This window comes from Panthera tigris, chromosome B2 (genome assembly GCF_018350195.1).
Source record: "Panthera tigris isolate Pti1 chromosome B2, P.tigris_Pti1_mat1.1, whole genome shotgun sequence".
Taxonomy (NCBI): domain Eukaryota; kingdom Metazoa; phylum Chordata; class Mammalia; order Carnivora; family Felidae; genus Panthera; species Panthera tigris.
The window spans coordinates 144,345,520-144,361,884 of record NC_056664.1 but is presented as its reverse complement, the minus strand read 5'-3'; the positions used below and the strand labels follow the sequence as shown (position 1 = coordinate 144,361,884).

The window sequence follows — 16,365 nt, the reverse complement described above, 5'->3', positions numbered from 1 at the left end:
TGAGGAGTCTGGTTAGAAGTTTATCAATGTTATTGATTTTTTTCAAAGAATTCACTCCTGGTTTCACTGATCTGTTCTATTATTATTTTAGTAAAACCATCTGTTAAATCCATCTGTTCTAGTGTATCATTTGAAGCCATTGTTTCTTTGTTGATTTGCTGTATAGATGGTCTGTCCATTGAGTGGGTGTGACAGTCCCCAACTACTATTGTGTTGTTACTAATTAGCTCCTTTATGTTTGTTATTAACCGTTTTATCAATGTTGGGTGCACAAGTATTTACAATTGTCATATCTTCTTGTTGGATTTTCCCTTTTATATTTTTTGAGAAGTGCTAATATTCTGTATTTAATATCATGCATAAACCACCCCAACATGCCTTTCATTAAGCAAAAGGCAACATTTTAAATGCAAGGAATTTTAACTCAATTGGCAGAGTTAAGACTAAAAGGAGAAAGGAGACATTGTCAGCTTATCTTTAGCCCTTGCCTTTAATAGGCTAACAAACACAACTTGAAACACAGCTGAGCCTTGCTGTTCTGATAGAGTGAACCTTCACCCTCAGTATTTAAATATATTAATATAACCAATTATATAAATCTATAAAACCAATCTCCTGTAAGCTTAGAGATGGCATTTACCAGCTCTGTGAAAAGCTGAACACTGCCAATCACATATTCGTTTAACCACGAGCCAATCTTATTTAAATCAGGACTGTCCAAAAGAAATATTCTATCAGCCATTAGTGATCTGAATTCGGGTGTACGAGATCAATTTAAATATGGTACACATATAAAAAAGTCATGAGACATTTTTGTTTTGTAATAAATAAAGCAATGGCCAACTATTACTCCTTAGTAGCTTTTTTAAAAAAAGCTATCAAGTCTGCTCTTTCCCCTGCCTTCTTAATGCCAGCAAAGATCATTTTTGTTCTTGGGATATACTTCTTGGGATTCTCCAAATACTCCATCAGTGTCTCCTCTCCCCAGGAGATGCCTGTGTTCTTGTTGGTATCCGTGTAAGAAAATCCAGGGGCTTGACCTGTCTCTTGCCCAGATAAACCATGGATATTTGGCCCAGCTTGTGATTGCCTCCATTTTCCATGGTATGACACTGGGCACACTTCTGAACAAAAATCTTCTTACCCTTTTCAACATAACCCATGTTTAAATTGCTCTTTGGTCATGCATGAAACAAAGGTGCCTGCTCACAATCCAGATGTCCCACTCTCTCTGGATTTCCCCCTTTACTATTATATAGTGTCCTTCTTTGTCTGTTGTTAGAGTTTTTGTTTTAAAGTCTTTTTTGTCCAATATATATATTGCTACTCCAGCTTTCTTTTGCAATTCATTTGCACGATAGATGGTTTCTCCACTTCCTCACTTTTAATCTGATGGTGTCTTTAGGTCTGAAATGAGTCTCTTTGTAAGGAGCATATGCATGGCTCTTGTTGGGTTTTTTGTTTTTACTTTTTTGTTTTTTGTTGTTTTTGTTTGTTTGTTTGTTTAATCCACTCTGTCTCCTTATGTCCTTTGATTGGAGCATTTAGTCCATTTACACTCAAAGTAATTACTGATAGATATGTTATGTATTGCCATTTTATTACTTGTTTTGTGGTTGTTTCTGAACATTTCCTCTGATTCTTGTATTTCCTTCATGTTTTGCTGATTTTCTTTAGTGATATATTTGGATTTCCTTCTTTATACTTTGCATATTTGTTAGTGGTTTTTGATATATGGTTACCATTAGGTTTGTGTATAGCATCTTCTACATATAGCAATCTATATTAAGTTGACGGTCATTTAAGTTTGAACCCATTCTTTGCTCCTCTCCTCCCACATTCTATGAGCATTTCTTTTGTGAGTTCCTTGACTGAATTCTTACAGAAATATTCATTTTTGCTGATTTTGTGTTTCCTACCTTGATATTGTCACTTTTGGTCCATCCTTTCCACTCAAAGAGTCCCCTTTAATATTTCTCACTGGGCTGATTTAGTTGTCATGAATTCCTTTAGTTTTTGTTTATCTGGGAAACTCTTTATCTCTCCTTTTATTCTGAATGATAGCCTTCCTGGATAGAGTATTCTTGGGTGCAGATTTTTCCCATTCAGCACCCCAGATACATCCTGCCCTTCCTTCTGCTTGCCAAGTTTCTGTTGAAAAATCTCCTACTACCTTTATGGGTTTTCCCTTGTAAGTTACTGACATCTTTTGTCTTATATCTTTTATTTTTTTTTTCTTTATTATAATGTTTTGCCAATTTAATTACAACATGTCTTGGTGTGGGTCTGCTTTTGTTGATACTTGTGGGAGTTCTCTGTGCCTCCTGGGTCTGGATATCTGTTTCCTTCATTAAGGAATTTTTCAATTATTATTTCTTCAAATAAATTTTCTGTCCCCTTTTCTCTCTCTTCTTCTTCTGGAACTGCTATAATATGAATGTTATTACATTTGCTACAGTCACTGAGTTCCCTAAGTCTATTCTCATTTTGCATAATTCTTTTTTTTTCTCTCTTTGCTCAACTTGTTTACTTTCCATTACTGTTTTCTAGGTCATTAATTCATTCCTCTGCTTCTTCCATCCTGCTGTTCATTTCATCAAGTGTGTTTTTCATTTAATTTATTGAGTCCTTTATCTCTGCTCTGTTATTTCTTATTGTTCTGTTAAGAGTCTCACACATTCTTCCACTCTTTTCTCAAGTCCAGTGAGTTTCTTCATTATCATTGCTTTAAATTCTCTATTAGACATGTTCCTTATATCTGTTTTTGCTTAGATCTCCAGCTGTGGCCTTGTCTTGTTCTTTCATTTGGGATAAATTTCTGTGTCCTCATTTTGTCTGCCTCTCTGTATCTCCTTCTGTGTATTAAGAAAGTCAGCTATTTCTTCTGCTCTTGAAAGCAGTGACTTTATGAAGAGTTCCTAGAGTGCCCTACAGTCCCTGTTCATCAGAACCTGGCACTTCAGGAGAGTATCCCAGGTGTGTTGCTTATGCTCTACTGTTGTGTTTGAGTCACGTTTCCTTTCATTGCAGCACATTCACTGACTTTCTGCCTGTTGTGGACTGGTCTTGCTCTCTGTAATGTTAGTGGGACCCCAGTAGGCCAGCTCTGGAGGGGTATGCCCACCAGGGAACTTGGGAGCAGGGTAGTGGTGGTAGCAAAATTTGCACGGGGCCACTAGTCCTATGCCACATCTCCCCAAGCACTGTGGTGGCTAGGGGCTGTGTGCTAGGATGGCCCGGGGCACAAAGATGGTCCCTGCACGCAATGGTGGTTGAGGGTGCATGCTTGGGTGTGGTGGGGTGACTGGGCACTACACGGCAGCTTTACATTATTAAAAATTCTAAAAAGCATTATGAAAACTAGGTTTTGCTAAAAGTTTCAATAACCCAGAAAGATATAGCAGTTTAAACATTGTATGATCTTAGTAACACGAACTCAAAATCCATTAAAGACAAATTGTCAGAATTAACCCAGGATATGAATAAATAGGGCACAGGGCAGGAGACAGTCACATTAACCTCCAAGGGGTGGGAGCTCCAGCAGCATAATCAAGAAGCATGTGACTGATCAGTCCAACCAGTAACCAGTATCACATTGTGAGCACTGCACACAACACCTGGAGAATACCTCCTTTTTCAAAGCATATTTGGAACATTTCAACAATTGATCATGTTTTGGAGCATTAAAGCATTTAAATAACACTTACGAAAGCATAACCATAAAAATCTCTGAAACATGGAAATTCAATTATCTTAGTCAATAAAAAACCCAAATGGAAAAATGAAAGCAACCAACAATGAAAATACACCACATACCAAATCTTTAGGGATGTTGTTAAGTTAGAATTTAAAAGGAATATTTAGGACCATAAGGGCTTATTTTATAAAATAAGAGAGAGTAAAATGATTTAAACATATTGTTTAAAAAGGTAGAAAAAGAAATTGTCATATCCAACTAATTTTCTCTCATCTTTAGTGAACACTAAGTGCTGGTTAGATAAAGGAATTGGAGGCAAGCACACCTTTTTTATAATTATACCAGTGGCTGGCAGAGCACTCAGTGTGAGAAATTTCATTTGTTCTTTCTCTTATCACCTTTTTTTGTGAATTACATTTTTACAATGCAGCTAAATATAAACTCCTGTATTTTCTAAATCATTGTGTGTGATGTTTGTTTCTTAAGGAGGTGAAAAGATATTCATTTTAAGTAGTTTCTCATACTTAAATTTGCAGGGTATTTTAAGTTTTTGACACTATTTTATACAGTAGATAATATATTCTCATGAAAAGTTAAATTTCTATCACTTGAGTAAAATATCCATATACTTAAAATTCAAAAGAACAGGGTCCCTAATGTATTCATAATTAATATTTATACACTTAAAGATAATCTAACTACATCATTTTAAGTAGCAGTGAAATCTAACCTTGGTATTTAGGAGTACAAATATAAACTTGACCCTACCTACCCTTTAGACAGAGAAGTCTGTACCTAATTCAGTTTTACACTAATCGCTGTTATCCAAGGAAAGAACATAGCATTAGTTCTGAAAGGCATCTTACCTTTTTTATAAAAAGAGTTCTAGTCATCTCAGAGAGTATATATGCTTGAGATTTAAAGAGGGACAGAAATCACTTGGGATTTTCTCCATGAGTAAAATTAAGTCAACTTTGGATATGACATAAGACTTTAAATTTTCTGTGTAAATCTTTTTTTGTATATATATTTTATGTGCAATCCCTTAAACAGCAAACATATTTGTGTTTGTCCATGCAGTGAGGTATATGTTTTACTTAGTTGCATACATGAAGGCTAAGACATGCCCAGAAGTCTTATTCTCTCTCTGGGTGTTATTTCTGAGTTCCAAATTATAAGTTAAAAACAAGTATCCCCTGTTCATCAAACACTTCCCTGTGAAAACCTCTGACTTAGTCGTGCTTTTGTGGTAATGAAGGGTTTCTAAGCCAACTGTGAGAATGCGGCCTCTTCCCTCACACCTTACAATTAGACAGAAGGGTTTAGGATAAGGGAATAGTCTCTTAGATGACAAGGACAAAAAATTAAATCATGTCTTTGTCTTAGTTCCTTCAGGCTCCTATAACAAAATACCATAAACAGGTGGCTTATAAAAAACAAAGGGCACACTTCCTGATTCACGGATGCCATTGTGTGGTGGAAGGGACAAGGGAGCTCTCTGCTGTTATGACCCAGTCACCTTCTTAAGGGCCTCACCTCCAAATACCATCACAGTGGGAATTAGGCTTCAACCTATCAGTCTGGTGCAACACACATTCCGATCATACCAATCTTCAAAGTAATAAATGAACTAAGGTCATTATTTTTGTTCTTGTTAAAGAGTATTGTTTTACTACTTAACGTCCTATAACATACATCATATTTTACATTCTGACTAGTAATATTTACCTGATATCCCATGTTAAATAATGTATTTTTAATAATGTAATGTTTAAAATTATTCGACTTTGATATGTGTTAAACTCTTTTACATGGAACTTCTGTTATTTATCAGAAAAAGTTGAGAAGGACATCTTAAAATAGCTCAAATGAAATTAGATACTAAAAACTATCCCCTAAATTATAATAAATAGCATAATTATTAAACTCAATGTAACAAATGGGGGGATAGCATCTTACTTAACATACAATTTATTTCTTATACTTTTCCCCAGTTGGGCTCAGGATATGTCAACTGGAACATTAGTTTGAATAAAAGTTAATATTCATAGTCTGTATCTCTGATTTCATCTTCTGGGTAGATGTTGGGTAAAACAAAATGAAGAGTAAGTAAGAGTCACCCAATACTGAAAAAAGTTTCTAGAGAGAGCATTTGCATAGTTTATGTCCAAAAAGTTTCTAATTAATGTTTAAGTTTAATCAAATGACTGTCCTCAAAGGGAATCTGTGTTTCTTTTTGTTGTTTCTATGATTGTTTTAGACTTGATTAGAATCTCACAAAATGAGACTCAAGATTTCTCAGGATGGTTTCCTGGTATAGACTGTATGTTCTTATTTTTTTTCCAGTATCTAATAATAATGAAAAGTTTGCTCTGTTTTGCTCTTAAGGAAAGAGTTCAGGTTGACCAGGCATCCCTGAGATAGTCATAAGAGACCATCTTTATCTGCAAGATATAAAAGGAGCTGCAGACTCCATAACCTTGTATTGCTAAGCCCATCTGCACAACTCAGTAACCCACATGGACACAGACATTTCCAAATAGGTAGTTAACTCCAGCCCTGTAGCTTCCAGGGGCTGCATCCATCCCAGAGGGCAGCTGGGCATGTAAGTGTGGAGGGCACAGAATAAAAGCAGAAATGAGAGAGGAGACGGCGTGTGCTCCCCACTCTTTCTGCCCTGATGTTTGGTTGAAGAGAAATGGTATCCCTTTCCTGTTCTCGGTAGTCATGTTTTCTTAATTCTAAATAAAATTGAATTGTGAAAGCTTTGAAGTCAAACGCAGATTATGATTGAATGGTATCTAAGCGTGACAAAGTGTTCTCTGTTGTCTGACATGCAATTTGGGTGACAAACTAGAAACTTCTGAGAGCATTTTTCAAAAACCGATCAAGTATTCAGACTCAAGGACAGTTCACTTCTAAACTAAGTTTTTAGTACTGTATAACAAAAAGGTTCATTTTAAAAAATTAAGGTAAAAATTAGAAGATAGATATTTTTATTACAGAATCAGTGAAAATTTCGCACATATAAATAAAATTCTTAAATGTTTATATGAAAAAAATATAGAAGTCTACTATGGAGAAACAAGTGTGTTTTTAATAGCACTAAAGAAATTGAACTAGTTGTTAATAACCTAAGAATATTTGGGAGGTTTAGAAGCCAAGAATCAATTCAGTTGAACTATTTTTCTGTGATATAACCCCCTTTATTGTCTAGGCTCTTTGACAACTTAGTGGAAAATTATATCAACAGCCATTTCCACGTTATTGTTAAAGACTCCTGTGTACTGTTCCATGAAAAAAAAATCTGCAAGGAAAGGAAACAAGGTACCAGAAATTATTGCATGTGGATCAGAATACCTATACATACAAAGTAACCAGTATCTACACTGTAGTCCCACACATATAACCTTGGTTATATGATGATGCCATTGTTCAAGCAAATATCCACTTCCATAATATATACTTTTAAATATTAAAAATAATTTGTCCCCTCAATTCCAGGAAACTCCTGTTTTATGTGAATTGTAAGTATTTTTTTCCACTTGATAACCCATGATTCTAAGTGTCATAATTTGTATCTTATTTTATATGAGATAGAAGAAAATCATGCCTATGACCACTACACTGTAAGATGAGCAATTTAAAATCTGTTTACTATTCCCAGAGGCTTCAAAAGTTACTTTACTTTTTGTCTGTCCATAGAACAATTCCAAAGCCAGATATGATAAGAGGCTGCATTGGAGGTTGTGTTATGGCTTTAGACAAGGGCCCAAGACAATGAAAAATAACCAACAAGGAAATTTATCACAATCAGAAAAAAGGTACATTTCTAGACCACTAGGTTATAGACTGGGGAGAAAGTATATTGATCTACCAGGAAAGCTAGCAATAGGTGTAATAAGATAATTTCAAATAGATTTATAAGTGAAATTCTGAGAACTGGAGTAAAGGAAGATTAAATACCACTGTAAACATCGTTGAACTTTTCAACTGGGATGGTAGACTGGACCCAACTAGAAATACCAGGGATTAAGGACTGGAGGTCACTCTGTGATCACCACCATGCAGATACACGGGAGGCTAATGGAGTGAGAAGAATAGAAGGAAGATGTACAAGTAATGGGGCAGGGGAATGAGGGCTGCTTCTCAGCGAGTAAATAGCCCTCTTGATCCTTCAAGCAGGTGATCGATGGTTCTCCGAGACCCGCACTTCATCATGTGGTGATGGAGGTCATTAAGAAACCATCATCTCTCTTACTCAGGGCAAGCTAGCTCTCAAAAAGTTATCAAGGGCTATGATAAAATTTAGTTTTTAAGATATATGCTGCAAAAAATACTTAAAGCCAGTTTCCTAAACTTGAGATTTAGAATGAAATCAAAACTGAGAAGAATCCCCTGTGCTCTTGACCACATGTGGTGAAACATTTATTTCTACTAATAGTTCTTGGCAAACAAACAAAGTTTGGTATCCTCAGATTGGAATGTCCTAAAGTGGGTAATAATTTTTTTTAAAAAATTAGTGTTTATTCGTATTTAAAGAGAGAGAGAGAGAGAGAGAGAGAGAAAGGAAGAGAGAGAGAGAGAGAGAGAGAGAGAGAGAGAAAGAAAGAAATGGGGGAGGGGCAGAGAGAGAGGAAGACACAGAATCTGAAGCAGGCTCCAGGATCTGAGCTGTCAGCACAGAGCCTAACATGGGGCTGGAACTCACGAACCGCAAGATCATGACCTGAGCTGCGGTCATATGCTTAACTGACTAAGCCACCCAAGCGCCCCATAAAGTAGGTAATAATCATCATCCCTTTCAATCATCAGAGTTTTGGAAACTAAATGTCAGTGTTTTTATGAGATGAAGAGAAAACTTATGTTTCAAGATTGGAAAGCAAATATAATTTTTAAAATGTTTGTCCTTCCATTGAAAGAAATACAGTTCTTTTTATAACAGGTATTTACTTGTTGTGTTAGTCACTGTGCAGAAAATAAAGGCTGACCTTCAAGAACTGGGAATCTAGTTGCAGCGCTAAGACTTTACAGTAATGACTGCAATCCGGATTCAACAGAGCAAATAAAAAAACTTATTGAGCATGTCCTCTATGCCAGGCACTGAGAAAGAAAAGCGAGTATTTCTATTTGCTGCTCTCACAGTATGGAAAAAATTTCAGGGGAGAGTCAGACATACAGGCAAATGGTGGCTTTTACCATGAACTAAGTATTGTTTTGTTTTTTTAATGTTTATTTATTTTTGAGACAGAGAGACAGAGTGTGAGCGGGGGAGAGGCAGAGAGAAAGGGAGACCCAGAATCCAAAGCAGGCTCCAGGCTCTGAGCTGTCAGCACAGAGCCCAACGCAGGGCTCGAACTCATGAACCACGTGATCATGACCTGAGCTGAAATCAGACACTTAACCGACTGAGCCACCCAGGCACCCCATAAACTAAGTATTGTTAAAGATGGATATGGAAGGCTGTAAAAAGACTTCACTTTGTGAATAAGCAGAGGAAATAAGACAAAGTGGTGTATCCCGAATCCCATGAAACAAGCGCCAGAAATGCTTGTGAAAGTTCAGAGAAGAGAAGTTTCCTCCACATCATGGAGTTAAAGAAAAGGCTTCCCACAGGAGATGGTACCTGAGGGAAGGCAGGTGTAATTTCCATAGGTGGTGATGTTGGCAAGGTGGAGAGAGGTTTGTGAGGTAGAGAAAATGATAGGAATAAAGAGATAGAAAATTGAGGGGCATTTATTCCATGAGTTACTATTAGCTGCGAGACAGAATGTTCGGCTCTCCTATGTGTGCAAAACCAATGTTCTCTTCTTCCATGGAGCTCCTCCCAGCCCTATGACCTGGCACTTGTCAGCAGGGAAGATGAAAATTGAAGAGCCATCAGGCAGGAAGAGCCCCTTGAGAAGCATCTAGAATTTGGTGACTGGAAACAAGAGGCAGTCCAGGTTCCTTTTTGTGTATTTGTTATTTTGTTTGTGGGTTTCCACGTAGAGGATTATAATAGAAATAATCTGACCATGGAGAAGTTTAGATATTTTGAAATAGCAGTTGAGCTGGTTGGCATGATGGGTGGAATGGAGCAAGGCACACACACACACACACACACACACACACACACACACACACACACACAATCTTGAAGGGAACAAAACTTAAAGATAACTTTTATACAATTTGTTTATTGTCCTTGATTCCCCAGGAACATGTGAATAAAGGTAAATGAGAATTGGGATTTTGCCGTCCTTAAAACTAGAAACACAACATACAAATGAGATTTTGGTTTGGAACCCATTAGAAGCACCACACTTTTCTTGTATTTATTGGGTCATTAAGAGCAGCCATATGGTTGTCTTCTGTCCTATCTGTTCACGTTTCTCCAGTATGTTCCTCAGTGGGAGTCTGTTTAGTGGTTGATTGAAATTCTATCTTTATTGGCAACTTTCTGTTTTCTGTAATTGCCCAGTGGATGATCCAATATGAAGGGTTTCCTTTTCCTTCTCTTCCTGCCACTCCCTTTTTGTCAATCTTACTGGAAAAGCAGAATTGTTTTTGTTTGTTTGTTTTGTTTTGTTTTGTTGCCATTGACTTTTGAAAATATTAGAGGGGGCAGAAAATAGGTTACTACAAGAAATAAATTTTGAGTCTATCTGACAATCTATTTCTTCTTAAGGATAATCAAGCTGACTGGAACTATATGCTAAACAGTTTGAGGAGTGCTGGACTGAGTTAAGTGTATCTGTAACTCCTTCTGTTTTTATGTGCATGTTAATTAACTTCTGTTCATTTCCAGTCTTCATTTGTGAAGTAAAGGTTGTACATCACTCTTGAAATTTCACTGAGTGTTTGTAGGCAGTCAGGACTCAGTAAATTTTCCTGGTTTTCAGAAATGAAAGATGTTCTGTTGGGACGGCATAACTGTCAATATCTGTAGATTTTTCGTAAGTTATTCAGAAATGCCTATGTTTTTCTGGATCACAGAAATGTCATTTTTTTCTTAGAGTTATCTAATTTATTCATTCTTTTTCCAGCCTTATAAAAATGAACTATTTCAATGAAGCGAAGAACCAATTCTCCATGTGCTTCTAACATTTCATTAAAATTTGCACTGATATTCACAAGAATTATAAATCTCATTAAGTGAATTTATGTTAAGCAATTAAAATCATATCACTTATCACAGTGTCCAATATATGAAGACCCTTTAGAGAATCTATTCTAATTTAGTATTTAATAGTGAGTAGTATTAGTTATTATAAGGCATGCATTTAAATTTGGACATTTTCTTGATTGAACAATGAAATATTTAAAATGCACTCACTGCTATGGACTGTGGTTCAGTCACACACTTGAATGATGAAACGTTTATCCCATATACAAAAAATCAAATATAAATGAAGAAGAATGCATAGTGGGGTTCATTGAAGGTCATCATGTGGCTCTATAAGAATGAAACCACACAACAGTAAAAATACTAAACTACATTTTATTAGATTTGAGCCCAGAGGAGCTTCTTAGGGATGGCTTATATTTACTCTAAAGGAATCAATAGTCAACAGAACTGTTATAAAGAAGGGGCCACTGTAGGACAGGATCCATCAGCCACAGTTATGGAACTAGATGAACTCTGTGACTCTCAGATCCCAAGAGAGCAAATAATGGAAATGTTATCCAGACCAGAGAACTAGTGAGGACACTACAAAGTCATGATTACTACAAATTAGGATTTAGAATCCACTAGTCCTGGTTACTACACACTCTTGAAAGCATGGATCTTTGGAAATCATGGAATGGCATCATATTAACAACTATGATTTAGTCTGAGTCTCCACATTTTCTTTCCAGCCATCACAACTGATTACCTCGCAAAGATTCTGTCACAGATATCACAGGTAGCTCTCCAAGAGAGAACAAATCACACCACAATAACAACCAAACTCCTCCATAGTGGTGAAAGCCAATCTCTATTAGAGGAGGCAGCGAGGCAGAGAAAGTAATTAAGGTTAGCCGAATCAATGGAAATTAATTGCTCTATGTTAAGGAGAAAGGCCTCCAACTGGTAAGAATTGCCATGGGTCTGACCAAAAACATTTTCAGGTTTAGGAACTAAATTTTAGCAACTCCTGTCTTGAAGAGACCAACTCATGAGCTAAACCAACATGCAAATGACTTTGTTAACCATGATATCAGTTTGTTAATTTATACTCTTGGTACAATATCTCCAACTGCACAATACTCACATCTACCCCCACAGATCTGTTTCTTTTCCTTTTTGCTTCTGCTCCTCTGCCTTCTCTCTCCCTCCCTCTTTCTCTCTCTCTAGCTTTCCCCCTCCATTCCTTCCTCCTTCTTTCTTATCTCTCTTACCTCCGCTCCTCTTTGGCAGCTCCCAACTCCCGGGCCTTGCCCCAAATCAACAAGCTATGCATCCTTGTGTGGTTGTTTATAAAGTGTCCGCAGGTTCTTTGATGGTTCCCTCCTTACACGTTGGGTCCTAATTCTCCTTCCCTCACACCTGGGCCAACCATGGTGCTCTGTTCCTAGAGAATAGAAAGCAGTGGAAGTGATGCTGTGTTGTGAGGCCAGGTCACAAAAGGCAAAACCACATCTGTGTGGCTTTCTCTTTTTTGAGACACACATACTAGGAGCCCTCAACCAACACAGAAGACTGATTGGATTCCCTACAGCTGTAATGATGAGAGACCAAAAGGAGAGGAGGCCATACAGGAATAGGGAGAGGTACCTAAGGAAGCCAAGCGTTCCACACCCAGCGGGTTCGACTTTCCATCTTCAAGTGTCATTTGTGTGAACAAGAGGGCCCTCAGACCACTCCAACTTTTGAGCCTCCCTGGCTGTTGTAACAGGAGCAGAGGTAAACAGCCTCCACCAAATGGTGCTTAAATTGCAGCTTTGTTAGTAACATAAAATTTTTAAAAATTTGTTTAAGCCACTAACATTTGGGGTGTTGTGTTGCCGTAGATACCTGGAACACCTTCCATGGTGTTCTGCATGATCATGTTATTATACAAAAGACTATGTACACTCAGATGTATAAATATGTGTGTGTGTGTGTCACACATTTATGAAAGGGGGTTCAAGTTAAAAACTCAGACAGTGGTTTGATGATGAAACATGTGACCTGAGAGAGTTCATTCATGCTGGGCTAGAATCATTTGTATATTTGAAGCATATTTTTACCTTAGATAATATTGGATAAACAATAACAAGAATTTTCGGGTCAATTCCCCCACTTACTAGGTACCAAATACACCTCCTAGTCTGATATATGTCTTCCCAACGTAATCTTATCATGTCTACCTGAAGTTACACCCTGATCTTTTAGATTTGGGTGTGTAGTTCCCAAGCCACCATTAACAACATATTGACAAATGGTTTTAGGTCAATGTCCTGCTTTTACAGGAGTCCCACTTTACCAAAGACTGAACTAGCAGAGCAGCGCTTGGGTAGTGGGGTCAGAGAAGCTGGATAGGAATTCTTGTTCTGATACTTATCGGCTGGTGACCTCAGACAAAATCTTTCCACCCTGTCAGTTTCCTCGTCTGTGAAACAGAGATACCAGTGCATTTTATACAAGGTAATTAGAAGGACTAAGTCTGATAAAGAGTATAAAGTGCATATGCTAAAACGTCTCATGGTAAAGAATCAGTAAATTGTAATTAGTATAAGCATAGCTGTTGCTACTATAATGTGTTGACTCGTACTAGATTTGATCTCACAAGGTGGTTTTTCTCCAGCCTTTTCCACCAGGACTGGAGACAAGTTACCAGAGTGCTTATGCAGTTGATTGCCACTTATACAAATGACAAGAAGCATTCAAATTAATGGTTTCTCTGATGATAACTCTGTAGCAAACTGTAGCATCTGTAGTTCCTTAAATAAAAATATACTCAATTTTCATTTCATATAATACATGAATGTAACCTAAATAAAATTTTCTACCAGCTAATAGGGAGGAAAAATATTACATCATCATAATGACTTAGAAAAGCATTATTGTTGATCTTTATTTTTTGAGAACCATATGCCAGCATAATTTTTATAACACCACATTTTTAGTTTTTTATTTTAATTCCAGAATAGTTACATACAGTATTATATTAGTTTCAGGTACAAAATTTCAACAGTTTTATACATTACTCAGTGCTCGTCATGGTACGTGGACTCCTTAATCCTCTTCACCTATTGTACCCATCCCTTCACTCACCTCCCCTCTGGTAACCATCTGTTTGTTCTCTGGAGTTGAGTCTGTATCTTGGTCTCTCTCTCTCTCCCCCCACCCTCTCTTTCCTTTGCTCATTTGTTTTCCTTCTTAACTTCCACATATGAGTAAAATCATATGGTATTTTTCTTTCTCTGGTTTATTTCACGTATCATTATACTCTCTAGCTCCATCCATGTCATTGCAAATGGCAAGATTTCATTCTTTTTATGGCTGAATAATATTCCATTGTGTGTATGTGTGTGTATACACACACATGTGCACACACACACACACACACATAGATATGCATATGTCACTTCTTTATCCATCTATGTCGATGGACATTTAGGCAGCTTTCATATCTTGGCTATTATAAATAATGCTGCAGTAAACATAGGGGTGCATGTATCCCTTTGAATTACTGTTTTTGTGTTCTTTGGGTAAATAGCCAGTAGTGTAATTACTGAGTGGAAGAGTAGTTCTATTTTTAACTTTTTGAGGAACCTCATACTGTCTTCCACAGTGGCTGCACCAGTTGGCATTCCCACTTATAGTGCATGAGGGTGTCTTTTTCTCCACTCCTCACCAGTACCTGTTGTTTCTTGTGTTTTTGATTTTAGCAATTCTGATGGATGTGAGATGGTATTGTAGTTTTGACTTGTATTTCCCTGATGATGAGTGATGTTGAGCATGCTTTCATCTACCTGTTGGCTGTCTTCTCTGGATATCTTCTCTGGATAAATATCTGCTCACATCTTCTACCCATTTTGTAATTGGATTCTTTGTGGGATTGTGTGTGTGTGTGTGTGTGTGTGTGTGTGTGTGTTGGATTGTATAAGTTCTTTATGTATTTTGGATATTAACCCTTTATCAGATATGTTGCTTGCAAATAACTTATCCCTTTCAGTAGGTTGTCTTTTAGTTTTATTGATTGTTTCCTTTGCTGTGAAAAGGTTTTATTTTGATGTAGTCCTGTTGATTTTGCTTTTATTTATCTTGCCTCAGGAGACATATCTAGAAAAATGTTGCTACAGCCAGTGTCAAAGAATTTAGTGCCTGTACTCTCTTCTAGGATTTTTATGGTTTCAAGTCTCATATTAGGTCTTTAATCCACTTTGAGTTTATTTTTGTATATTGTGTAAGAAAGTGGTCCAGTTTCATTCTTTTGCATGTTGCTATCCAGTTTTTCCAACACCATTTGTTGGAGAGATTGTCTTTTTTCCATGGCATATTATTCCCTTCTTTGTTGGAGATTAATTGCCCATTTCATTGTGAGTTTATTTCTGGGCTTTCTATTCTGTTCCATTAATTTATGTGTCTATTTCAGTGCCAGTACCATACTGTTTTGATTACTGCAGCTTTGTAGCATATCTTGATATCTGGGATTGTGATACCTCCAATTTTTTTTTTCCATATACTTTCAGAATCTTTATTTTTTTTATTTATTTATTTTTTATTTTTTTATTTTTTAATATATGAAATTTACTGTCAAATTGGTTTCCATACAACACCCAGTGCTCATCCCAAAAGGTGCCCTCCTCAATACCCATCACCCACCCTGCCCTCCCTCCCACCCCCCCATCAACCCTCAGTTTGTTCTCAGTTTTGAACAGTCTCTTATGCTTTGGCTCTCTCCCACTCTAACCTCTTTTTTTTTTTTTTTTCCTTCCCCTCCCCCATGGGTTTCTGTTACGTTTCTCAGGATCCACATAAGAGTGAAACCATATGGTATCTGTCTTTCTCTGTATGGCTTATTTCACTTAGCATCACACTCTCCAGTTCCATCCATGTTGCTACAAAAGGCCATATTTCATTTTTTCTCATTGCCACGTAGTATTCCATTGTTTATATAAACCACAATTTCTTTATCCATTCATCAGTTGATGGACATTTAGGCTCTTTCCATAATTTGGCTATTGTTGAGAGTGCTGCTATAAACATTGGGGTACAAGTGCCCCTATGCATCAGTACTCCTGTGTGATACCTCCAATTTTGTTCTTTTTCAAGAATGCTTTGGCTATTTGGGATATTTTTTGATTTTAGAATTGTTTGTTCTAGTTCTGTGAAAAATGCTGTTGATACATTGGTAGGGATTGCATTAAATCTGTAGATTGCTTTGAGTACTGTAGACATTTTAACATATTTGTTCTTCCAATTCATGGGCATGGAATGTCTTTCCATTTACTTGTGTTGTCTTCAATTTCTTTCATCAATGCTTTATGATTTTCAGACTATAACTCTTTCACCCCTTTGTTTAAGTTTATTCCTAGGTATTTTATTATTTTCGGTAAATTGTAAATGGGATTGTTTTCTTAATTTCTCTCTCTTCTGCTTCATTATTAATGCATAGAAATGCAACAGATTTCTGTACACTGATTTTGTATCCTGTGACTTCACTGAACTCATTCATCAGTTATCAGTAATCAGTATCAGTAATCAGTAATCAGTT

At 36.8% G+C, this 16,365-nt stretch overlaps 1 protein-coding gene and 1 pseudogene across 2 annotated transcripts in view; one reads left to right on the top strand and one right to left on the bottom strand.

The window, feature by feature from the left end:
* PRKN (parkin RBR E3 ubiquitin protein ligase) overlaps positions 1 to 16,365 on the top strand; it is a 1,336,804-nt gene that overhangs the window by 658,285 nt on the left and 662,154 nt on the right. The window lies entirely within an intron of this gene.
* LOC102964409 lies at positions 847 to 1,163 on the bottom strand (annotated as a pseudogene).